Raw genomic sequence first — 26,558 nt, forward strand, 5'->3', positions numbered from 1 at the left:
CTCAGTGCTGGAACATTGACCTATGAACCAGGAGGTCACAATCCCATTCCTGGTCAGGGCACATGCCTGGATTGTGGGCTTGATCCCCAGTAGGGGGTGTGTAGGAGGCAGCTGATCAATGATTCTCTCATCATTGATGTTTCTAGTTCTCTTTCCCTCTCCTTCCTCTCTGAAATCAATATATATATATTAAAAGAGTAACACAGAAATTAGTTGCACATTTTTCAGTACTTCATAACATACCAGACATATGAAGACAACATGTCTCATTAACAATGATATTAAATTTGATAACTTTGTTAATGTGGTGTCTACCAAATTTCTGCCCTCCCCCCAAATTACTGTTTTTCTATTTAATTATTAGTATGTGTCTTATTGGGAGTTACTTTGCAACTTTCCAAATATCCCGTTTGTCATAATACTTTCCCCAACTGATTTTGGCATACATTGATGATACTCTTCTAGGACAATTATACAGTGTGTCTGCAATATGATGATATTATATTTCTAGGATTCTTTCTCTATTTACATATTCAAATTGTGCTATATGGAAAAGTTGTCTCTCCTCGATCTATCTATCCATCACCCATTTATTTATTATATCAGTCTAAATTCATTGATATTTACTTTAGTATAGGGAATTGAATAGATTTATAGTATTGTTATTTTGTGGCTAAAATGTCCCAGATTTGACCACTGGTAGCTCTTTAAAGTTAGCTCCTGAGTTCTTTTAACATGGCTTTGTTTTTATTGAGAACACTTGCTTACTTTTTGCAATAATAAGATTGATGTTTCGAGTTCATCTGGTATTTTCTTTGTCTCAAATTTAGAAGAATTCATTTTCTTTTATTGAAAAATGGAATTTATAAGTATATATATATATATATATATATATATATATATATATGCACTGGATTTGATCATTGTCATTAAAGTGTGATTATTTTTATAATAATTTGAGGTAGGAAATATATGTATGCACACTACTATATATAATTTCTTAAAAATTATGATTCTACTAGAGGCCTGGTGCATGAAAATCAGTGCATTCAGGGGCGTCCCTCAGCCCAGCCTGTACCCTCTCACAGTCTGGGACCCCTCAGGGGATGTCCGCCTGCCAGCATAGGCCTGACTGCACTGGCAGTTGGACATTTCTCTCAGTCTGGGAGCCCTTGCTCCTTACAGCTGGGCTGCTTGCTGCTCCTTGGTGTTGCCTCGGAGATGAGAGAGGCTCCCGCCACCGCAGCTGTGCTCACCCAGCTTCTGGCTGAGCAGCACTCCACCTGTGGGAGTGCACTGACCACCAGGGGGCAGCTCCTGCTTTGAGTGTCTGCCCCCTGGTGGTCAGTGCACGTCATAGTGACAGGCCATTCTACCATTAGGTAGATTTGCATACTAGCCTTTTATTATATCTGATTTTAATATTTCTGATTTCAGTGCACTACAAAGTTCATCCTGGTCTTGTCCTTTTCCTTATTTATAATTCCTGTGTCTCTGACAGTGAGAAACTTGGCTTTCATTATCTGTGATATATTTACCAAATGAATGAAGTGTAGAAATCTGACCTCCTTTAACATTCCTTCACTCATACTATTTATAATTGCCCTAAGTGTTTCTTTTCTACACATTTAGAGCCATATAAAAGAGTGTCATAATTTTTATTCAACAGTGAAATATAATTTAGACAACTCAACAGAAGAAAAAAATATACATGTTTTGCTCTTTCCATTTTTCTTTTTTCCTTCTCAGTGTTCCAAGATTCCATCTTTCATCCTTTGTACTTAGATAACTTCCTTTAACCATTATTTTAGAACTGCTAATAACAATTTTTCTTAGATTTTCTGCTTACCTTGATTGTTCCTTATTTTCTGAAGAATATTTCTCCAGGATGTAGGATTTCAAGTTAAGAATTCTCTTTATTTTTTAGCACTTGAAAAATGTTGAACCACTTTTTTCTGGTTTCAATGGTTTCTGATGAGAAGACCACTGTCATTCAATTTTTTCTTCCTCTATAGGTGAGGTAACTTTTCTCCCTTACTGCTTTCAAGTTTGTTTGTTTTTTCTTTGTCCTTAATTTTCAAAAGTTTGACTATGATGTTTCTTGGTGTGAACTTATTTAGGTTTACCTGTTTGGAATTCCCTCAGCTTTTAAACCATGTACATTTATGTCTTTTGGCAAATTTAGAAAGTTTTCTACCATTGTCACTTTGAGCACTTTTTTCGCCTCTTCCTCTTTCTTCTCTCCTCTGGAAATGCAACAAGACAAATGTGTGATTTTTTTTTAATATTTTCACAGGTTGTCTACCTCAATGAAAGCCAAACTTGTGAGGCAGATGCTGGTGCAAAAGGAAAGGGAGTCAAGAATAGAGGTAAATCTTTAGGCAAGAGAGAAGGAGTGGTGTCTTTGGAAGGTGGTATACATGTTGGCCAGAGGATAGCACTGCTGAAGAAATAAAGCTAGTAGACTGCTACATATTTCATGAGGCGATGTTGCAAATGGGCTTCCAAAGTGAGACCTATTGTGTAGACAAGCAATAAAGTATTTAGAGGGGTATGCCTAGTAGTGCAATGGGGATTGTAGTGAAATCAGAAACTGGAGAAACTATAGGTCCCTATGATCTAATCCTGAGCGGGGCTTTAGGTGGCACACCTAATGGTGTTTGCCAAGGAAGCTACTGTCTGGAAAATGTGGACAATGAAGTTATCACCACCTTGTTAGAGATTGTGGGTGTTTTTTCTTGTTTTTTATTTTACTGGAAATGTCTCTACTGATTCCACAATAAGTAAGGAACTGACTTTGGACTAAAACATGCAATATATCTCATTAGGAAAAGCTCTGGAAACTCCTATTTTCCAGGGTCTTTTTAAAAATTAGGACTAAATATCGAATTTCCCAAAGCCTTTTAAGCAGTAAGGAGATATTTTTACTATACTTTATTATTATGTGAGAAATTAATGAATATCGTAATATTGAAATAGCCTTGAATTTCTGGAGTAGATTGAACTTGTTCATGGTGTATGATTTTCTTAATATGACTTTCAAATGGTGTTGGCTAATCTTGTATTTATTATTTTGCATGAATATTAATAAGTTATATTGGGCTGCAGTATTCCTTGCTTCTAATATCTTTGTCAGATTTGGGTATCAATGATATATTTGCTTTATAAAAACAATTAGAAAGTGTATATTGATTTTCAAATTTCTGGAACAGTTTATAGAGCATTGGACTAGCCAGGTTTCAGAGTTACATAGCCTAGAGTCAGTAAAGTTGTAACAATTGGGTTGATTCAAGGTCTAGTAGTGAAATCGAACCCCACAGAATCCTGCAGAATCCTGACAACCAGAATCAACAGTGCTCCAGAAAGACAGAGAAGTCTCAAGCTTATCTGGCTAACACACTGAAGAATGTTTTTAGTAAGTACGTGTTTGAATTGAGGTCTCATAATTTTGTAGATTGTCAATGTAATGGCAATTCATATCATCTTAGGTTATTACTCTTTGTTAATATCAACTAATTTACATTGAAAAATGTGATTTGATTATATGAGACTCTATAAAAGGGAAAAGCAGTTTTTCTTTTCTATTCATGTTTTACTATTTATATTCAAAATTAAGGACACCTCCTCTGGACATATTATAGGTAACCACTCTGAGGTATTCATCTTGAACTATGGACATAACAACAAAGTTATGAGCAAAGCTAACAACCAAAGAATTCCTTATTCTTAATGTTCAGTCACTTAATGAATCATACCAAGCATACTGACAATGGGTTTACTTCCCTGACATCAACTTCACCTTGTATAAAGTGGGAAAACTAACAGCTTACCTTAAATATGATATATGATAATTTGTGTGAAAGTAGCTAATAAAACTCAGAACAGGTGTTCACTATGATATTGTATAACCTTTTTTAGTTTTAGAGGTTTTGCTTTAACCCCCAAAATAACAAAGTCAAATAACTTGAGAAAAAATTTGTAACATTTCACAAATACTTAATGTATTTGTTATATAAAACATTGCTACAAATTAATTTAAAATTTTGAAAGATTGCATGAAGATCAGTTACACCCCCCGATTCTCTCTTAAGCTAGGTACAGAAAGGCACCTGTGTCACGCCCTTTCCTTCAGAGGATAGGATGTTTACCTTCTTAGAAGATTGAAAATGGGAGGACATTACAGTTGCGGGGTTAGAAGGAGGAGTGATTAGAATGGAAAACCTCTGTCTTAAGGTATCAGTGTCCAGCTCCTTTCTCTTCCCCTCTGTGAGCCTCCAGGAGAAAATTGAAGAGAGTTCCTTAGGGGAATCTGAGCCAGGAAAAAATGATTTACAGATGTCAATATGGGTGGATTTTACAATAAAATACCCACATCCACATTTGCTTATTCTACTATATGGACATAAAGACCACTTGCAGAGATGCCTTGCCCTTCTCCAAATACATCTTCTAATTAATATTTTAGCACCTTATTCTCAAAAGTGAGTGAATGCACAGGGATCGATACACATGGAAGTACATGAAAGACAGATACCACTGCTAATAAACAGGAAACAAGTGGGAATTAAAGAAAATAAAAGCCATTCTGGGAGCAAAATTATAAGCAAAGTGAACAAAAATTACTATGAATATTTTTAGAAAAAGAAGGACATTTTCAAATTGCATAAAAAATAACAGGATGCAATAAAAATTCAGAAAACAAAGAAAAATAAATTTAGAAAACCTAGAGTAGTTAAAAGATTAAATCATAGAATTTTTCAGCAACTAGGCAATATGATAAGGAAATTTAAAATAGGAGAGAAAATATAAGATGCAATACAAGACATGCATAATTGAAATAGTAGGAAATTCAAAGAAATAGAGAAAAAAATAGGAAATTGACAAAGAATTAACCAAGGCAATTTTCTAAAACCGAGAGTATTCATTTTCCAACTCAAAGAGCTCACTAAAAGCTCAGAATCCTATATTATAAAGACGTAATATGCAAATTGACCATCACACCCTTGCACAAGATGGCAGCCCCCATGTGGTCACAAGATGGCCACGCCCATGTCATCACAAGATGGCTGCCCCAAGATGGCTGGCAGGGGAGGGCAGTTAGGGATGACCAGGCCTGCAGGGGAGGGCAGCTAGGGGTGATTGGGTTGGCAGAGGATTGGGCCTAAACCGGCAGTTAGACATCCCCCGAGGGGTCCCAGATTGGAGAGGGTACAGGCTGGGCTGAGGGACACCCCCCTCAAGTGCATGAATTTTGTGCAATAGGTCTCTAGTAATAAATAAAAAAGTAGCCACACTCCATGAAGTTACAAAACCTCAAGGAAAAAGAACAGATCCCAAAGGCTCCTAAAAGGGAGAGGAATAGTTAACACAGAAAAGATTAGATTGAGCATGATGTTAGATTTCTTCTCAATAACAACACTAGATGGCAAGCATAAATGAAGCAACTTCCTCAACATTCTGAAGAAAAACAATCTCCGATCTCCATTTCAATACTCCATCAAGCTATTAACCAATTATAAGCATAGATCAAGTTTAGACATGTAAACTTAAGAAAATAACCTCCCTTGCACTCTTCTAAGGAAAGATAATAGAAGATATGCTCCCAGGAAGAGAGAAGTCCTGGCTTTCAGAATATGGGAGATCCAGTGCTGTGAGAGGGAGATAGTGATTTACGGTAAAGGAAGCTTCCAGATGAAAGCTGTGCAGTGATGCTCAGAGAGGAACCAGTTTAGGTCAGAGGAGCAGACAAGAGAACTCAAAAAGAAGCTCTCAAGAAAAAATATAAACTAAATAATTGCCTGATGCAGAACTAATTTTGTACTTGGGATAAAGAGTTTCTTAACAATTAGTGATAGGTGCAGAGAAAGCAAACAGGAAAAAAAAAAGAGAATGTTGTTTACTCCAGAAAAAAACAACAGCAAAGAGTTGTGCAACAAGTTAGGAAACATCTTACAAGATTTCACTTTAAATAAGATAATTGTTTTTTAAATATAAAGAATAAATATTGATTAAATTGTTACATTACAATATTGAGAGAATTGATATTGGGTTATGTGTCAAGGGGAGAAATAAGGTAAAATGCGTTAAATTTACAACTTCCATAATAGGAATTTAATAGGTAATGTGTACAGTGAACACTCAAGATATAGCAGCTTTCATATATCATTTAGATGTGTAGAGGTAAACCCTAAAGAAAAGAGGTAAACCCTAAAAGAAATAGCTAAAATAACATAATGGACTTCAGAGAGGCTGAAATCATGTAGGGGCAAGGCAAGAGCCTGCTATTGCTCATTCTGAGACTTTTTGGATTATTTACATACTAGAGGCCCGATGCATGGAATTCACACAAGAGTAGGACTTCACAGCTGCAGTGGCTGCCTTGATCCCACGGCTGCAGCCCTGCCTTCGTCCAAGAGGTCATCCAGAAGGATGTCCAGATGGCCATTTGGTTGATTTGCATATTATGCTTTTATTATTATAGATTAAAACTGAACACATATTATTTAGATAAAAGTAAAATACAAGAGAAAAATACAAATACTTTCACTTAAAAGAGAGAAGAGAAAAATAAAAAACTAAAAGGGAAAATGGCAAATATGCATTTAAAAAATTAGAAAGTCTATTAATGACTATCATATACTTTTTAAAAGAACAAAAGTAGTTTTGTCCTAGCTGGTTTGGCTTAGTTGGCCTGCAGACTGAAGAGTCCCAGGTTCAATTCCTGTCAAGGGCACATGCCCAGGTTGTGGGCTTCACCCTCAGTAGGGGGCATGCAGGAGGCAGTCAATCAATGATTCTCTCTCATCATTGATGTTTCTGTCTCTCTCTCCCTCTCTCTTACTCTCTAAAATCAATAAAAATATATTTTTTAAAAAAGTAGTTTTGGTTATTGACCTGATATAAATTTCTTGCTTTAGTTTTTTGTTTGTTTTTTTCTTTTTTCAATTTTTCACCTTGGAGTTGTGTATTGGAGTTTTGCAACCTAAAGTGTCGGTATACACCCCATGGTGAAAGTTGTAGGGAGAGGAGAAGAGATGTATTATGTGAAGGAGTATCTGCACATCTCCTTGTAGAGATGTAAATGCATCATTGTGGTTCTAGTGGATGCTGGGTAGGATGAAGAGAGTGCTAAGTCAGGGACTAGCTAAAGTCCACTTCCTACCAGTTGTTTTTTGGGAAAAAAATGTGCATAGACACACATGAATTCATTTATATATAAGTATATATAAATTTTAAATATATATAAATAAATTTTAAATATATATAAATAAATCATAAATGAATTCTATATGCAAATATATACATGCATTATTTGACCATTGACCTTCCTGCAATTGCCAATCTGGTTCTTGTTCTGGTTCTCTCTCCTATTCTTTTCCATTTTGCATCCCTCACTCACTCCCAATACATGAAATTTATGTTAACAACTTAGTACATATTATCTCTATTTCCCTCTATGCACATACAGCCTTGTATAAGCATATACAAAACCTTATAGCGGTATACACATTTACATATATGTGAGGTTTTGTCATTAATTTATAGAAATTATTCTTACTGTACATACATCCCTTTAATTTCTTACCTCACTTATTAGTAAATCATGGAAATACTCCTCAATCAGAAAAATTATCCCTTTAGTGGCTGAATAATAGGTCACTAGACAAGTGGACTATTTTTACATAACCATTTTCCTAGTGATGGTTATTCATTTATTGTACTGTTTTGCTTCTAAAGATAAGACTGAAACAAAACAGCAACCTTTTGTTAACAACTTAATTAATGGCCTATGTTAATTAAATTAAGTTGGTTAAATTAAATTTTAATTCACTGATTAATTAAATGATCTTTTTATTATATGTCATTGGCTAAGATTTTTTTCTCTTTGGCTTTTACAATAAAAGTAGGTATGCCTTCCTCTGTGGTGGGAAAAGAACTTCTTGTGAGTTAAGAGAAGGGGTTAATAGTGACAGTATTCCTGGGGGAATATAAACAAAGGGGAGAAAGGCTGGACTGGGAAGCAACTGCCAAAAAATATGCCAGAGAAAGGAGAGAGGAGATACATGTATTGGTCTTCTATCCAAGCTTTTCTCCACCCAGTTCTGCTTCGATAGAATAGCAATTTCAATCTGTCACATAATCGATCCCAGGACCATTTCACTCTAACAATGGTACCAGTGAAGCTAATGCTATTCCCATTTTCCTCCCCTTCCCTTCCCTTCCACTCCCATCTTGTTCTCTTTCCTCTGGGGTCCTCTTCTCTCCTATTCATGCCTGCCTTCTCCTCTTTCATTTCCTTACCTTTTCCTGTATTTTCTCCTTTTAATTTTTCCTCCTTCTCTGAATATTTCTTTCAGATACTTTTCCTCAGCCATCTTCATACAACCTTTGTTTAACCTTGCCCTTTCAGCAAAAGGAAAGGATGTTATCAACTTTCTCCTCACAAATGTTTTAGAGATTAAAATCTGTGTCAAACAGATTCCACATGATATGTACTTAATTCATTTCCAGATGTATAAATTGCTGAGCAGCTATATCTGAATAATGACTTATGTGATGATGAAACCCTTTTCAAATTAAATGTGTATTGCATTTACCTCCTTTTCTACAGAAAAAAACAAGCCATCATTCATCTACTGCTATAAAATGAAGTTGGTGAATGCTAATGTAGGCCACACCAGATGTCATCTGACTGGAGCTGTAATAATAGTAATCATTAGTCCACACCAGAGACAGCCCAGAAGCAAAGGTGGTGAGAATAAGGAGAATCCATGACTAAGGGAAAGAATCCAGAAGACAAAAAGGCTAGCTTGAGGGGAATAGGGACAAAGTGATACCCAATGGACAGGTGGCAAAGTAATAAACTCAAGAAAATACAAATCAAAAAGGTAGAGATAAAATTGAATCTGCAAGAGCTAATGAGGAACAATTTTGGAGAGTTCTTAGCTGGAAGTTGAGGCAACGTTGTCAAAAAGTCTGAGTTCATGAACCAGAGCAGTCAGAGCAGCTTTGAGTTCCAAGGTAGGATAGCAAGTTGAGTTTTAACTCTAACTTCTGAGATGTGTCTGCAGCCCAGACTGAAGAACCTTGCATGCTTAAATGGCCAGAAGTTGAGAACAATGTAATTTAGGCAGCCTGGGTATGAATTAGAAATCCCATTAGAAATGAAGTAGAAAACCAGTACATTTGGATTAATTAGTGTGTCTTCCAGGTGAGTTCTCCATTCGAAAAGCAGAGATAACAACGTCCGCACACAGTTGTCATCAAGGTGCTGTGTGGGATGAAGACTGCTATTTTGCACCATTGGCATTTTATGGAAAACAACGCGAATGATTTCTTTCAGAATGCTGGCTTGTCTATTATTTGTAATCTGTAATTGAAGAAGAAACTTACTGCTTCCTCCCTTTTATGGTGATAGCATGAAAGAGAGCAGTGGCCCACCTTTCTGTTAGACGCTAGCTCTAATTTTTAAAAAAAATGTTGGCTGTTACTGCTTTCTAGAAAAAGTTATACTATTTACAAATGCAACTTTAAGGCAAAAATTACAACATTTTTATAAAATTTCAAATTAGGGCATTGGTAAGAGCTAACTAAGAATGGGAATTTATGGCCTGAAGGTGTTTTTAAGAAGACTGTTTTCTGTGTGGGAAACACTATTGATGGGAGCATTTGGCTAATAATGGGCACTTGAAGGGTCCACACGCATGAGTCAATAAGACTCGTTAATGTGTTCTCTTAATGGACCATTTACTTTCTATTTTGGGGGTTATCAAGGCTGCATTATTTATTTAGTTATATATTGGATTTAGAAAGTAGGCTCTCAGAGCCTAGCTGTGCGTGGCGTTTATTGAGTACCTACTCTTCTACACTCTTAAATATAATGCACTCATGACATGGCCCTTCCCTTCTAATAGCATGATTATATACTGTTTTTAATATACTTATTATTTTTCTATTTGATAATATAATTCTTTAATAGCCATATGGGAACCTCCACGCAGCTAGTTAAACCTGGAAAAACTCTTAAAGGGAGCAATGTGGGTGAGCTTTTTCTCCCTTGAGCCACAGGAGGTTGTAAACTACTTTTCTTTCTGTTAAAACTCATTTCCCTTCCTGGTTCCCACTTTGTCTAACATTTTATTGTAATGTTCCTGGAATCTATTTTATAGATTTTTTTTTTTGCTATAACTGTGCATTGCAGTTTCCATTAATATTGTTTTCTCTTAATGAATTCTTTGCCTTGCAGAGAATGACAATATTTAATCTTTTATGCTATAATTGTGCATCCTTTTGTATGGAATAGAGTAATAGAGAACTATAAAGGAAACAAAAGATAAAAGCATCACAATATTGGGACTAAATAATGTTACATTTTTTAGTTGTTTTATAAAATTCTCATTTGGGCCAGGAACTGTCAGAAGAATATATTTTCCCACTTTCTTCTAGCTATTATCCCTGGAAGCTATTTCCAATAGCCTCCATCTCCCACCCAATTCCACTTGTAAACATCTGAGTCATAGAGACTTGCACCTTGGTAGGATTTTTTTGTTGTTGTTCTTAGTATTGCCTCTAACTCTTTTCCAGGTCTTCTGCTTCCCTGCCATCAATCAAACAATGAACAAATACTTAGTCACCTTGCCTAAGCTGCAAGTACTACACAAGACAGTAAAAATTCAGTAAGTGCTTTAAAGTAGTATAGAGCTTAATTAAGGAGATAAAAATATCTTAAATGAATCCTTAATAAGAGCTAATTACCACTATTACTTATAATAATATCTAACTTTCAGAGCACTTACCTTAACAAGCTGCTTTTTACACATCATCTCATTTAAAATATATATATATATATAAAATATATATATAAATATATATATATATATATATATATATAAATGATTTCAGAGAGGAAAGGATAGGGTGAGAGAAATAGAAACATCAATGATGAGAGAGAATGATTGATAGGCTGCCTCCAGCACGCCCCGCCCCCAACTGTGGATTGAGCCCCAAACCCGGGCATGTTCCCTGACCTGGAATCAAACTGTGACCCTATGGTTCATAGGTCGATGCTCAACCTCTGAGCCACGCTGGCCGGGCCACATCATCTCATTTACAGACTGAGCCTGGGGAAGTCCTCTGGTTTCTCTGAGCTGAGGCCTTTCCATCTTTACACAATTGAGGTATCTTATTGCTGAATATTACAGCACATACCCCAGACTGGCTGGATGAAGGGAACCATTAGTGTTGGATAAAATAGCCAAGGAAGGCTACATGGAAGAGACAAATGTGAATTATCAAAAATTTCATAAATGTTTGCTATTAAACACAGGAGAAATTAGTGAAACATGGATATGAGAAGAGTTGCTTACAGAGAGTTGTTTCTGCATTTGTAAATCAAGCTCCTGAGAACATGGGACATTTTAAAAAGCAGTAGAAGCCACAGTAAGACTATATGACCCTACACTAAACAAAGAAAAACCTGCAGTGTTTCTTCAAAGAATATGGTCACATGAAACTGCTTGATCCAATGACAAAGCAGAATTCAATAACGGTGATAACACCAGACCCAAACACACATATAAAAATATGTGGGACAGGGATATATAGGGTATATAACCAGAACTACTTGAAGAAAGTAATGAGGTCGTCCATCATAGAATGAGTGTGATCATAGAGGACATTAGAAAGATGCTTTTGAGCAGCATTTTAAACAGAGATGAAAAAATTGCTAAGTGATGAACATGTGGTGGGCAAAGGCAGACGTTTTGCCTAATGTATTTGGTCCACATTACCAGCCTTCATCGCTGGAAATAAGAAAGGAATACATTTAGTCCATTTTGCGGCCCACCAATGTTCATGAAAATGTTATCTAAAGGAAATACTGGTGACCAGTGATTTTTACATTCACTTAAAAAACAATTATATCCTGGCCAGCATGGCTCAGTGGTTGAGCGTCGACCTATGAACAAGGAGGTTCAATTCCCAGTTGGGGTACATGCCCCAGTGTGGGGTTGTGCAGGAGGCAGTTGATCAGTGATTCTCTCTCATCATTGATGTTTCTTTTTCTCCCTCTCCGTTCCTCTCTGTAATCAATAAAAATATATTTTTAAAAAACATTTTATAGATGTTCATAAAAAAAAACATTAAAAAAGAATAAAAAGAATATTCTAAATTTGAATTACATTTTCTTTGGACATATCTGTGTTTGGTTTAAGTTATATCTGGAGTGTTTTTCTTATTTTACTGTGCTGTGCCATTTTATTGACCAGTTTCAGAAGTCCACAGTCATCCTGACTTTTGCCTTCCAGACACACACCCATTCATGTTCTAGTCCTCTGTCTGGTGCTTTTCTTGTCCTTCCGGGAGCACTCTTGCTTGCTGTTTCATAAGACAGCAGCTGTTCTTCCCTGGTGGTCTCCCCGCTGCTCCTGATCCCTTGCATTTTCTCAGAGCCAAGAGAGAAAAATGGCAACAGTTTTTTCACTTTTATTTGATTTTGAATTATTTGGTGGACTTTGCGTACCTTTTAATTATAATTTTAAAACAAATCTGATGCAAAACCCTCAAAAAAAACCAAAAAGACCCACTAAAAACTTAAAATATATTTCTTCTGTAAAAAGGGCATGTTTGAGGAAGCCCACAGCTGATCCGGATTATATTTCTTATTTGGTGAAGCTGTGGATCTATTCACAACTAATTATAACCGCATAATAGTATAATAGTGTACAATGATTTTTTTGAACCAGGTATGGATTTCAGTTTAACTAAATATGTTGGTAAAATACATCAAAATATTATGATAATTTCATTATTATCATTAGTATTCTTATTATCATTGTTATTATTGATACTCAGGATTCAGAATACTTTTGATGCATTTGCTTATGTAACTTATCCTTAAAAATTTTTAAAGAATATTTACTTTCCACTACTTAGGGATGAATGGACCCAAGAAGAGACCATACAACTCCCTTTGCTCTTGCCATAGGCCAAATAGGAACCTATGCACTCCAAACAGGATAAGAATTAAACTGCTCTTTAAAGTTCAAGTGTATTTTTCTTTTTCTTTTGGAAGTCAGAAATTTCTACCTGTTCCTTTCTCATAACTAGTAAATAACAAGTATGATTTAGCCACATATATAAAGGTAACACGAGTAAAAATCTGACTTTTATGACAGTAGATAAAAAAATAAGATTATTCATTAACAGCTTTGAAACTGTCTCTGTTAACTTGGTATAAAATAAACATAAGACAAAAAATTCTGCAGTATTGTTAGAATAAATATTTTTTAGGTTCAAAAATAAGAAGAGTTTTTCACTGTGAAAATTTATTAAATATAAAGGGGGGGGGAGGAAAGACATGAAGTAGGATACTGAAAGCAAAGGGGAGGACAAGGTAGAAGCAAAAGAATTGAAAGTGATTCCCTGAAACTTGATCTTGATGTAGAGTTGTATCATCTCACAAATTACATGAATTAAGTAAGTAGTCATTCTTAACATGCTCATTTATTCAACATCCAATGGATATTTATCAAAGGTATTCAGCCCCTGGCACTATGCGAAATGTAATGCATTGCAAAAATAACCACACAAGTAAACTCTTGGATTCTGTTTCAATTATTCTTTAGCCTGAGTTCTAACTGAATTAGTATATTAAATTAGTGGTTCCCAGCAGAGAGTTCCAGAACCTGCACTAGTCCCAGGCAAGGTTTTCACATGTCCACATTAAACAAATAAAAAAAACTAAAACATCAAAGATCTTTGGTCAAATTTACATACGTTTTCACTTAATTTTTTAAGCAGGTGAGACAATTTTATTTCACAGTTATCTTTAAAACCACAAAGACACTGTACTTCATATAAAAACACTAGAGTCCTGGTGCACAAAATTCATTTACAGGTAGGTTCCATAGGCCTGGCCAGCGATCAGGGCTGATCAGGTTCCCCACCTCCCCGCCTCCCTGCCTCCTCCTTCCCTCACTCCCTCAGTGCCCTACTGCACAGCCACTGGTCACTACCATGTTCCACACTGCCCCCTGGTGGTCATCACAGGTAATAGCGAGCAATCGAACTCCTATTCTGGTAGAATTCCCGACACTTTTTATATTAGCCTTTCATATATATTAGTACAAATAACTATATTTTCTAGACAATTATTATATAGACCCTCTCAAAAATGCATCTCATCACATAGTTTCAATAAAGTTGCTTGGGAAAATATCTGGACTGATTCCATATATTCTTCCAACTTTTGGTTAAAATAGCTTTTATTCCATAACATGTGGTGATAATATATGGTAGAATTAAAAAAAAAATATCTCCAGAAAAAAATTAAAATGTTGTAAATTTAAAGACAAAATATACTAAAAATCAGACAAAAATCCTGCCTAATTCAGCTTCTAGTTCTATGTGAAAAGTAAAAACAAGTTCAATAGAGAACAGTAAATCCTACAATAGAAGTGAGTATATGGCACTGTTGGAACAGAGAAAGAAGGAATCATTTGTTTTGTGGTGTTAAGGGAGAATTTGAAAAGGAGACGGCACTAATCTGGTTCAGGAAAGAAGAGTGGAATTTATTGTTAATAGAAAAGAACACTATTCCAAGCAGAGGGACCAAAGCAAAGGCATGAAGTCACAAAGGTCATGGGCTCTTCCCAAGAATGCCTAGCAGTTGATATGGCAGGAATATATATAGGTGGAGAGGAGTGGGGAAGGGGACAAGAGATAAAGCCAAGATGAGATCAACAAAACTCTTTACAATATGCTGAGGAACTTAAACTTCATTCTGTAGCCAAACTGGAATGCTGATATATGGGAAGTTCGCATGTCAGAGAGGTCATACTGACATTGTGAAGGACAGATTTGAGAGGACAAAACCAAAGTGTGAGAGAACAAGTACAAAACTGTTATAATAATTCAGTCCAAAGGATGATGAGGGCCTTGAACCAAGGCATCAGGAAGGAAATAATAAAAAGTGTCCAAGAGCTATTTAGGGGTTAGAGGTAAATGTGAGGAATGAAATCCTGTCAGGTAAAAGATAATAGTCATTGTTGAAGATAATTTTTATTATTATAAAATCTAGCAAAGCCATAGTAGACAAACTTTAAAGAGTAAAGTTTATAAGGATGCTTTTGGACATACTGAGGTTAAGCTCTGTGGAATATTTATAGTATAATACTTAAATGCTATGTCTTATATAATATATGCTTAACATGAAGTGGAAGAAAATAACAGAATGTTTGCAGTGCTTACAAAAGCTCCATAAAAGAGGTAGAAATATTGATCATCACTCTATTGTGTACACTTGCATTTTTCTGATGTTATAAAACACAAATACTTGCTACCTCTTGCTTTAGTATATGGAGTAAATTAGTTAATTAGTATAATTTATCAAGCATTATGTTTACACTAGAGGCCTGGTGCACAAAATTTGTGCACTTGGGGGCGGTGTCCCTCAACCCGAATTGCGAGGGGGTGCTGGCCAGGCCGAGGGACCCCGCTGGTGCACAATCGGGGCCACAGAGGGACCACAGGGGGGCACCAGGGCATGTCTGGCCCATCTCACTCAGTCCCAATCAGCCGGACCCCTGCAGCAAGCTAACTTACCAGTTGGAGAGTCTGCCCCCTGGTGGTCAGTGCACGTCATAGTGAGCGGTTGAGTGGTCTTAGCACATCATTAGTATATTACGCATTGAGTGGTTGAATGGCCCACCGATGACCAGATACTTAGCATATTAGGCTCTTATTATATAGGATTTTGCCTTTGACAAATCTATTCAAATTCAAAATCATGAAAACATATTTTTTCTCATACAGACATTTCATGTCAACTAAACGCTGTTATGCATTTTTTTCTATAATTATATATTGCAGAGACAATGATTTATTAGTAAAGTATGGTAATCTGATTGTCAGTTTTAACCTCTATACCCCTGCAAATACCATATTGCACAGTCTATTTAGCATTGAAACCCAGACAGATCCAACAGATGAGTTTGGCTTCTTGTCCAAAGGTGGCAAAAATTGGATGCTTCACTAAAAATCATATGTCACTCCACCAAAATAAATATAACTGTGAAATACTATACCACAGAAGAAAATGTCTTTTTTTTTTTTTAAATATATTTTATTGATTTTTTACAGAGAGGAAGGGAGAGAGATAGAGAGTCAGAAACATCGATGAGAGAGAAACATCGACCAGCCGCCTCCTGCACATCCCCCACCGGGGATGTGCCCGCAACCCAGGTACATGCCCTTGACCGGAATCGAACCTGGGACCTTTCAGTCCGCAGGCCGACGCTCTATCCACTGAGCCAAACCGGTTTCGGCAGAAAATGTCTTTTTAAAAAAATTAAATTTATTGGATGACATTGGTTAAATTAGATTATACAGGTTTCAAGAGTACATTTCTATGATATGTAATCTACACATTGCATTGTGTGCCCACTACTCAAAGACAGATCATCTTCCACAAAACATATTTTAATATCTAATCATAAATTATATTAAAAAATGGTTCAGAATGTACAAGGAAGTTTTAGGTATTTTATCTTCTGAGTTCATCGGGAACCCATGAATTATGAAACAACAGCAACATCATCAGTAACAAACAAATAGTATTTGATGAATGCTAGCACTTGACTTCTGTTAAATAATTTCATCTCATAAATCTATTAGTAGGTGTTAATATTATACCCATTTTATAGATGACCAAGCTGGCACAGATTGTTTATGAAAGTTGTCCTGGGTCACACGGCTTGTTCTTAACGACTTTGCATACTACAGTGATTCTATAAAAAAGAATATTTGTCCCATTTTAAAGATTTAGAAACTCAGGTTCAAATATTTTTTTCAACTGCTTTTCTATGAATTTTAGGCAAAACATTCAAATTCTGCATAAAATTTCTGCCAAGCAAATGGTATGAAAAATAATTTTTAATAAAATTATTAAAATAAGAACAATAATGACTTACCATTTCCATCATGTAATTTTGTTCTTACCATTTTGAGTGACAAGTTGACTAATATCAATGGTACTATTTGATTTACTATTACAACTTAATAATTATATTACTTAATATTGTTAAGTTACCCTCCTTTTAACAACAAATATACCTTCTGTTTTTAATGTGTGTTTTCATGTATGAGTGAAAGTGTGTGATTATTTTCTCCTCAAAACATTCAATACACATCATAGCTTCTAGTGTGGACTTAGTCTTTATGGTAAAACAGTGTGATAAATGTTTTCTTCATTAATTTTAGAAATTTAAAATCTAACAGAAGAGATAACTAGGATGCATTAGTTTTAAGATGTTTAAAAAAAATGTTTATATTGGAAATCTAAAAGACTGATTGGAAGAACCAACCTTAAGGAAAGAAATGAGCAGTTGAAAAGATTTGGAACTAGTATATAGGTATCTCCATAATTATTTAGTTCTAAGTGAAAAAAGAATTCATCTTTCAAATTTTAATATAATTTATAGCCCAAATCTTGTATGAATACAATGAGCAACCTAATCAGCAATCTCAACTATTTCACAATATCATTAATATTGAAATTTGTATTAATTATAATTTAATTTTAGTCCTTTAAGAAAAAAAAAAGATCCTTAATATGTATAAATTGAATATTTATTATATCAGCAAATTTTATTCTTTATTTCATACTTGCATTACCAAATGCTCACACATATCAACCCAGTATATTTTCATCACAATCACTCATTCACAAAAATGCACCTGTATTGTAAATAACAGACTTGTAGAAAAACTCCGTTTAATCTTGGGTGGTCTCTCTGCCCAGGTTTGATTAAATATGTCTTTTCACAACAGGTGACTTTTTAATTGTTTTCTTATGGCAACCCATTTATTCTTCAGGCTTTGTTTGGCTTGCATTAGTTTTCAAAGTTAATGACCATGTGTGAGAACATGCTGAGTACAGGTGGCCAATGGTTATGCTGAGAATGTGGGTGTTATAGCAAATGCAGCGGGCCAGTGATTTAACTTTACCAATTAATAGAGTGTTGAATAGCTCCCTAACCCTCAAGGCCTTTCAACCAGAAAACAAGCTCAGAATAAGCACTTGGTAATGCAAGTATGAAATAAAGAATAAAGCACCTTGTTCTTTGTATTTTGGGGCTTGCTTTCTTTAGTGGGTTAAGTCTTTTCCTCTGCACAGCTTAAGGAATCAACTTTTTCAGAGTGGCTTCTTTTTTGTGTGGTCAGTTCTATTGGCAAACTTGACATCTTCCTCCCTCTGACTTTTGTATCTCATTGTTCTGGAAGCCAGGCTCGAGGGGCTGCCTTGTTTATTTCCTCTTGGCCAACAGACATGGGGATTACTGTAATGAGGAGCATTATAATCCAGACAGCCAAAATAAATTCTACTTATTAGATACCTTAACATCTGTTCAAGAATAGAATTGTATGAGGAGTAAAATAATCATGTCCCATCAATCCTGACTGCAGAGAACCAAAAGAAAAATAATATCTTTGCACCACATAGGCTGTCAGAAACTAGCACCAAACACAGAAAGAGCTTTTCCACTGGGCTTAACTTTTTTCTTTTTTTTTCTTTCCTTTCTGACAAAAGGAACATTTGTTTGCCATTAGCTTAGGTAAAGGAAATAGCATCTGAAGTCTTGTTTTCCAATTGGAATGACCTCTATGACCTACTGTGAAGACACTTGGAATATTTGTTCAGTCTTGGTTAGCTATGCAGGGGGGTGGGGCAGTTTTAACAAATGCAAATGCATTTGCCAAATGTTTGTAGTTTCAAAATTATGTAAGTACTATATTATGAAAAAATCAAATATTTTTAAATGTCTAAAGTAAAATGTACTTAGTTCAACTGCAGTACCCATCTTGGGATAGTAAAAACTCTTGATATGTACCGAATGGGAAAATACTAATGAACATGGCAGGTTTCTACATTGCCAGTATGATGACCTGCCAAAAAGGTAGGGGGAGGAGAGTTGTAGATAATGCCTACAGTAGTTGAACTTTCTTCTAAACCAACAAGGAAATAAACAAGAACCATATAATCTACAGCGAAATCTATGTAGGCTGTTTTGCATCTAATTTCTTTTTAGCACATCCAATAATTCCTATAATTAATATGTGACAGAGAAAAAGGCAGGATTGGAATGTTATTGCCCTTTTTTATAAATAGTCAAATATCTCTGAAGTAATTTCAAAATGTTGGATTTTTAGATGTGGTTACTCAGATTCTTCATATTGTTGTGGTTACACTTTAAAAAATTTGAACACAAATAGTATTTGCAGTATTTCCTTAACATTTTTCTTTAATATAGCTTTGAATTCTGGCTTGTAACAATTTACTTCAGTTTTTTGTTACTGTAAAATTGAACCAACATGACTTAATTGGAAAAAGAAAGATTGGTGCTAAAATACTTTAGGCAAAGTAAACTTATTTTCCACCTTTCACCACCTCCACCCCCCTTCATTCAGAGTTATATGAAACATACCTGTGCTTCCAAGAGTCCTCATTTTAGAAAGTGGAGAGTAGATAATAAATTGAGAACAAGAAGAATGTGGTTCTTCTCTCCCAGTTTTCCAATATGAAGGTTTCTATAAAGGTAAAATTATAGCATTGCAGCATTAGGCCAGGAGCCAAGATCTCTACGTCAAGCTTCAACGTGCTCACTAATGTGACCTCACAAGTTCAAAGTAAAAAAATGTTTTCTTCCCACCTTGTTAAGACTAGCTATGTTGCCCCTACAGTTGGTTGAGCATTGTCCTGTGCACTGAAAAAGTTGCCAGTTTGATTCCTGGTCAGGGCACATACCTGGGTAGTGAGTTCGATCCCTGGTTGGGGCACATGTATGAAAGGCAACCGATTGCATGCGTTCTCTCTCTCTCTCTCTCTCTCTCTCTCTCTCTCTCTCTCTCTCTTTCTTTCTCTCTCTCTCTAAGCATGTCCTCAGGTGGTGATTTTAAAAACTAATTAATTAATTTTTAATTAATTAAAATACAAAGAATAGCAATGTTAACCTCTTAATGACCTTGAATATTCACCACAGTAAATTGGTAGCCAAAAAAAAAAAAATCTTGTTTTGAAAAACTACTGGTAGAAATTCAGAAATTAAGGTGGGAGTAGATGGCAGGAAAGATTTAGTAGTTAAATTGATCAAATGAAAATTTATATCCACATAAAAGTCATTAAGCAACACCTATAGTTGTATTTATAATGATCCAAATCTAGAATCCATAAAAATATCCTTCAATAGGTAAATCCATACAATGGAATATTGTTGCATGATTAAAAGAGCAATCAATTCATAAAAAGACCTGGAGAAACCTTAAATGCATATTGCTAAGGGAAAGCAATCTGATAATGCACATGCTGCATTATCCCAATGATATGGCATTCTGGAAAAAGCAAAAACTAAAAAGGTAGGAAAAAGATTAATGGCTGTCAGGGGTTAGGGAGTGGAGGAATGAATAGAATAAACATAGTGGATTTTTAGGGCAGTGAAACTATTCTGTCTGAAATTTTCATGGTTGATGCATGGTATTATGCATTTGTCAAGACCTATAAAACTGTAAAACACAATGAGTGAGCCTTAGTATAAACTATGAACTTTAGTTATAAGGGGTTTGTTAATCTTAACAAATACACCACCCTAAGCATGATATGTAGGAGAAACTATGGAAAGGGGGTATATAGAAACTCCCAGACCATACTATGCCTTCAGTGTTTTGTGAATCTAAAACTGTTCTAGAAACTAAAGTCTATTAATATTTTTAAAAAGTTAATTGGGGAATAAAACCACTTTTTCTATTATTCCTGACTATATTAAGGACTTGACTGGGCAATTCCTTGCTTCATTTATTTTAACTATGGCCACTCATTAATGTTCTGCTGGAAGATTGGCCGGCCTGGAACATCAGACAGTGCTATGCTCACATGTCCGGAGGCTTGGCAGGAATGAATGAGCAGCGGGGCTTCTCTGAGTGCACACGCATGCCCTCCCCAGCAATTTGTTCTCAGTGTGGTTCAAAGTTTTCCATGGTGATCAGGACTCCCGGAGAGAGGGTTGCATGGGTTAGGAAGTGGAAGCTCCTGGTTTCTTAAGTCCTGGGCCCAGAAAGCGACACTGGTCCAAAGTCTGCATAGATGCAGGGGTCCTCAAACTACGGCCAGCGGGCCACATGCAAATACAAATATTGTATTTGTTCCCGTTTTTTTTTTTTTGGTTTTTTTTTTAACTTCAAAATAAGATATGTGCAGTGTGCTTAGGAATGTGTTCATCGTTTTTTTTAAACTATAGTCCGGCCCTCCAACGGTCTGAGGGACAGTGAACTGGCCCCCTGTTTAAAAAGTTTGAGGACCCCTGGAGAGCCTCCTGATTCTAGGAGAGAAGACCAAACTCTTGACTGGAAGGGTACCAAGCAATTTATGACCATCTTTAACATACCACCTTCTTAATGAGTATGCTAATATCGCTTCATCTTAATTATAATATTAATTGTAAAGATGTTGTAGATGCCTTTATCCCTTTTATTAGCTTGAAGAAATTTCTTTTTATTTCTAATTGGATAATTTCTTAAAGAATTGATGTTGAAAAAAATTTTAAATGCTTTGCCTCATCTACTGAGATGATCATATGGCTTTCATTCCTTTTTATTATTTTTTTATTCTTAAAATTTTTTTCAATTACAGTTTACATTCAATATTATTTTGTATTAATTTTAGGTGTACAGCATAGTTATCAGATAATCATATACTTTACAGTGGCCCCCCCTGATATTTCCAGTACCCAAGTGAAACCATATATAGCTGTTACACAATTATTGACAATAATTCCTATGATGTACTTTACATCTCCATGACTATTTTGTAACTACCAATCTGTATTTCTGAATCTCTTTTCCTTTTCTACTCAGTCCCCAAGCCCCTTCCCTCTGCTATGATCAATCTGTTCCCTGTATCTATGAGTCTGTTTCTGTTTTGTTTGTTCATTTATATTGCTCTTTAGATTCCAGGTATAAGTGAAATCATATTGTATTTGTCTTTCTCTGGCTTAGTTCACTTAGCGTAAGTGTCCCAAATGGTAAGATTTTGTTTGTTTGTTTTTTATGGCCATTTGTTACTCATATATTTTTTATCTTTTCCTCTTAATCTTAAAGAAGATCCTTTATAATTTCTTATAATACTAGTTTGGTGGCTAATTCCTTTAGCTTTTTCTTGTCTGGGAAACTCTTTACATGTCCTTTGATTCTAAATTATAGCTTTGCTGGATGGTGTACTCTTGGTTGTAGGTCTTTGCTTTTTATAACTTTAAATATTTCTTGCCAATCCTTTCTGGCCCTCAATGTTTCTATTGACAGTCATATGGGAGCTCCCTTATAGTTAACTAACTGCTTTTCTCTTGCTGCTTTTAAGATTCTCCCTTTGTCTTTAACCTTTGGTGTTTTAATTATGATGTGTCTTGTTGTGGGGCTTTTTGTGTTCATCTTGTTTGGGACTCTGGAGAGAGTACAGACAGTTGCTGAACTTGTATGTCTATTTCCCTCGCCAGGTTAGGGAAGTTTTCTATCATTAATTGTTTACATAGGTTTTCAATCCTCGCTCACTCTCTTCTTCTGGCATTCCCATGATGCAAATAGGGATATACTTGAAGTCGTCCCAGAGGCTTTTTAGACTATCCTCATTTTTTTTATTATTTTTTCTTTTTGCTGTTCTGACTGGGTGTTTCTGCTTCCTTATATTCCAAATCACTTATTTGATTCTCTGCTTCATCTTCTTTACTACTTATTTATTTATTTATTATTTTCTTCATCTCTTATTTTTATTAAGGTTCTCTTTGCAGGTGACAAGACTTAGCCTCTAGTTTAGGTTTTGAATTGTAAAGGAGGGAGGGTGAGAGTTGGGGAGAAGGTGAGCATGAAAAGAAAAAGATTATTATTTTAATCATAAAATGACAAACAAAGACTGAGGCAGGTCACATAGACAATGACAGAGGCACAGGAATCATGACTGGAAGAGTAAGATCCTAAGTAGGGCAGAGAAATTGAATGGCAGGGAAAAGACAGAAGCTGTTATCAGGACAGTAACAGTTGAGAATCAAATGACAGTGAGGGTATCAATCCTGATATTATTCCATAAGTGCTGGCATAGATACTAAAATGACTCTCAAATACTATTCAGGACAGGTAGTACAACGGGGCAGGGCTGAACCTAAATGTTAAGGCCAATTGATACCAGCTTTAGACAAATTGATTCAGAGACAGGGAAAATGACAGTGTTGAAAAAAGGGGGAAAATCACTATTTTTATTTTTTCCCAAAGTTATTTTATTTTCCAAATTATAAGCTCCAGAAAAAAATTTCAGACTTAGAAAAAGATAAAAATTAATTGGTTTTATTTTATTATCTTTGATATCAATTTCATATACTAACTAAGTTTCTCTATAAATTTATTCTTCATTCCAGTTAATTTATCCTTTATTTCTGACTGGTTCTTCTTCATGGTTTCCATGTATTTTTTTATGCTATTGATGTTCTCACTAACTTCCTTGAGCATCCTTATAACCAGTGTTTTGCATTCTGTATCTGGTAATTTGCTTGCCTCCATTTCATTTAGTTCTTTTTCTGTAGATCTTTCCCATTCTTTCAGTTGGGAACTGTTTCTTCATCTCCTTATTTTGGATGATCCCCTGTGTTTGCTATGTCTCCTGGGCTTGGTAGAACGGCCTTGTGTAGTAGGGTCCTATAGGGCTGAGTGGTGTAGCCTCCCCAGTCACCCAAGCTGAGCACCCCTATGTGGGCTGTGTTCACTGTACTGTGATGGTTGATCCTTGATTGTTGTTAGCACATCATTGAGAAGAATTGACTCCCAGGCTGATCACCTGTGAGAACCAGCTGTGACTACAGCAGAGAAGCTGCTGTATAGGGGCCAACCCTATGGAGCGGGACTTATGTCAAAGGGGGTTTGGTGCTTGCTGAGTCTGTCCTTTGAATGTGTCACTTGGGGAAGTAGTAGGGTTGTAATCCAGTGTGGTCTGAAGCTGTCTACCAGGTGCACTGGCTCTGGAGTCTCCCAAGAGGTGTAAGGTCAGCCACCACCTGTGCCCTGCCTGGGGCCACCTGTCACAAGCCAGAGAACACTCTGCAGATGGCTGCCAGTTGTGCTTGGCTTAGAGGTGCCAGGAGAGGGCAAGCTGAGAAATAAGACCAGCTGCACTAGGGCTACTTAGCAAGAGGTATGGGGGTATGCAGAGGCCAGATGCTGATTGTCTGAGAGATTTTCAGGAAGTCCAAAGCATGAGATAAGAGAGGCCATTTGTATGAAAAAGCCACAGGAAATAGTGGGTGTGTCTGCAAGTTGGGTGGGGCAAGGTTTCAGGGAATCACTATGGGGGAATGAACATGGGGAAAATCAGATATGGCACCTACCAGCAGGCTGCGTGGGAGAAGAGATCAGCAAGGGAACCATGGCCTCTCCCAGCACTTCTGTCTGGGGGAATGCTGCCCCACCAGCGCTCACTCCAATATGGCTTTTCATCTTTATGATATTAATGTGGTATGTTACTTAGTATATAGATTTAGTAAATATAAAATAGTCTCAAGTGAAAATGGCTTAAAGAAGATAAAGTTTATTTCTTTCTCTAGTTTAATAGACCAGGCATGAAGAGTGCAACTCTGGTAGAGGGTATGTTCCTGGCTCTTTCTGTCATATGTGCCTTCATCCTTAAATTATCCAAATGATATCAACATTTCTGCACACAGAAAAGGAATAAGGGTGAAATCAGATACAGTTCTTTTCATTTAAGAGAACTGACTGTCAATTAAACACATCACATCATCTCACATCCTTTTGGCCAGAATTTAGCCCTTTGGCAGTATACCTTTGCAAAGAAGCCTGGGAAATTAGTGAGCAGTTCTGGGAAAGCACATGCCCACATTTAAAATTTTTGAAAATCTATCAAAGAACTAATTCTGAGAAGGCATATTTCTAGGCAAAAATTGTATTTCTGTGAAAGGAGAAAATAAATATTGGGACAGTAAATGGTCCCGACACATGTGGCGAATTATAAGAATCAATTTTCTAACATTAACTGAGGCTTGCATATTTGGAATAAATGCAGTTAGAGCATGTTGAATCATAATTTTTTTTAAACAGTGCTAATTTGCTTTGCAACTTTTTTGGTTTAAGAGTTTTTTCATAAGAGAAGTGGGCCATTAAGGTTTCTTTCTTATACAATTCTAGTCTGTTTTAGTACCAAAGTTATGCCAGTCTCAAAAAAGTAATTTGAGCGTAAAACCATTTTTTAAATTTCTTTTTAAATTATTGTTTATTTATTTATTTTTATTGAATTTATTGGTGTTACAGTGGTTAATAAAATCATATGCATTTCAGGCATACAATTCTATAATACATCATCTGTATACTGTGTGTTCACCACCCTTATTTCCTTGAAACTGGGTCTATTTATTTCCTGGATAGACTACAAATCTAAAGTCACTTTAGTTACTTTGATGACCATATAGATAGCCTTATGAACACAAACTAAAGTGAGGGTTACCTGCTTTATTCCTGGCCTCCATATGCCAAGTTTAAGAAAGGCTTTAGTTGTTTCATTGTTGATTTGGCTTTGTTTCGCTGTCACTTTCTGCTTAGCAGTTTAATTTTTCTTTTATCCTCATGATGCCAGTGAAATTGTCTTCTAGCTTTACAGGAGGAGTCTCTTTTTTGGACTCATACCTTAGCCTAGGCATTCATTATTTCCTTCTTCTCATTTCCATACAATTATTAAAGCAGAAATTAAAGGTATCCAGGTTATTGTTTTATTTTGTTTTGTTTTTCAGTTATGATTAAGGTAAAGAAGATTTTGAAGATTCTAGATGTTCTTCATTTCATATTTATTCTCTGTGGAATTTTTCCTGTCTTGCTACCTCAGCTATACAGGTATAAATATGTTTAGTCTTGCCTGGCCGATGTACCGTCAGAGTACATGTCCAGGTTGTGGGCTCAATCCCCTGTGGGGGCATGCAGGAGGCAGCCAATCACTGACATTTCTCTCATCAATGTTTCTATCTCTCTATCCCTCTCCCTTCTTTTCTCTCTAAAAAAATCAATAAAAACATATTTTAAAAAATAAAATAAAATATAAAATACATAAATATGTTTAGTCTTTCTGCCGTATTCACGTACACACACCCACAAACCAACTTTTTAGATGTTTCAAGTGGGAAAGTCGGTCAAGACATACTTTACAGCCACACAGAGAAGTGACAGAGGACATCTAGGTCATCCCTCCTCCTGCTCCTTCACTCCAAACCATATAATTGTTTCACACATTATGTTTAGCCCTATAATGGCTTCACACATTATGTTTACCAAAATGTGTAAGTAAAAATAACAGAAAGTAATTAAATGTAATTTTTCAGGTAATTACTTCATTTGTATTTTAAGTGAATATGTTGCCTAAAGAATATACCTGATTACATGACTTAGTTGTTCATAAATCTTTCACCACTCATCTTCAAATATTGCTTCTACTCCTTAACTGTACATTAAGACAATCTCAAAAATAG

Source organism: Myotis myotis, unplaced genomic scaffold, assembly GCF_014108235.1.
Source record: "Myotis myotis isolate mMyoMyo1 unplaced genomic scaffold, mMyoMyo1.p scaffold_m19_p_3, whole genome shotgun sequence".
Taxonomy (NCBI): Eukaryota; Metazoa; Chordata; class Mammalia; order Chiroptera; family Vespertilionidae; genus Myotis; species Myotis myotis.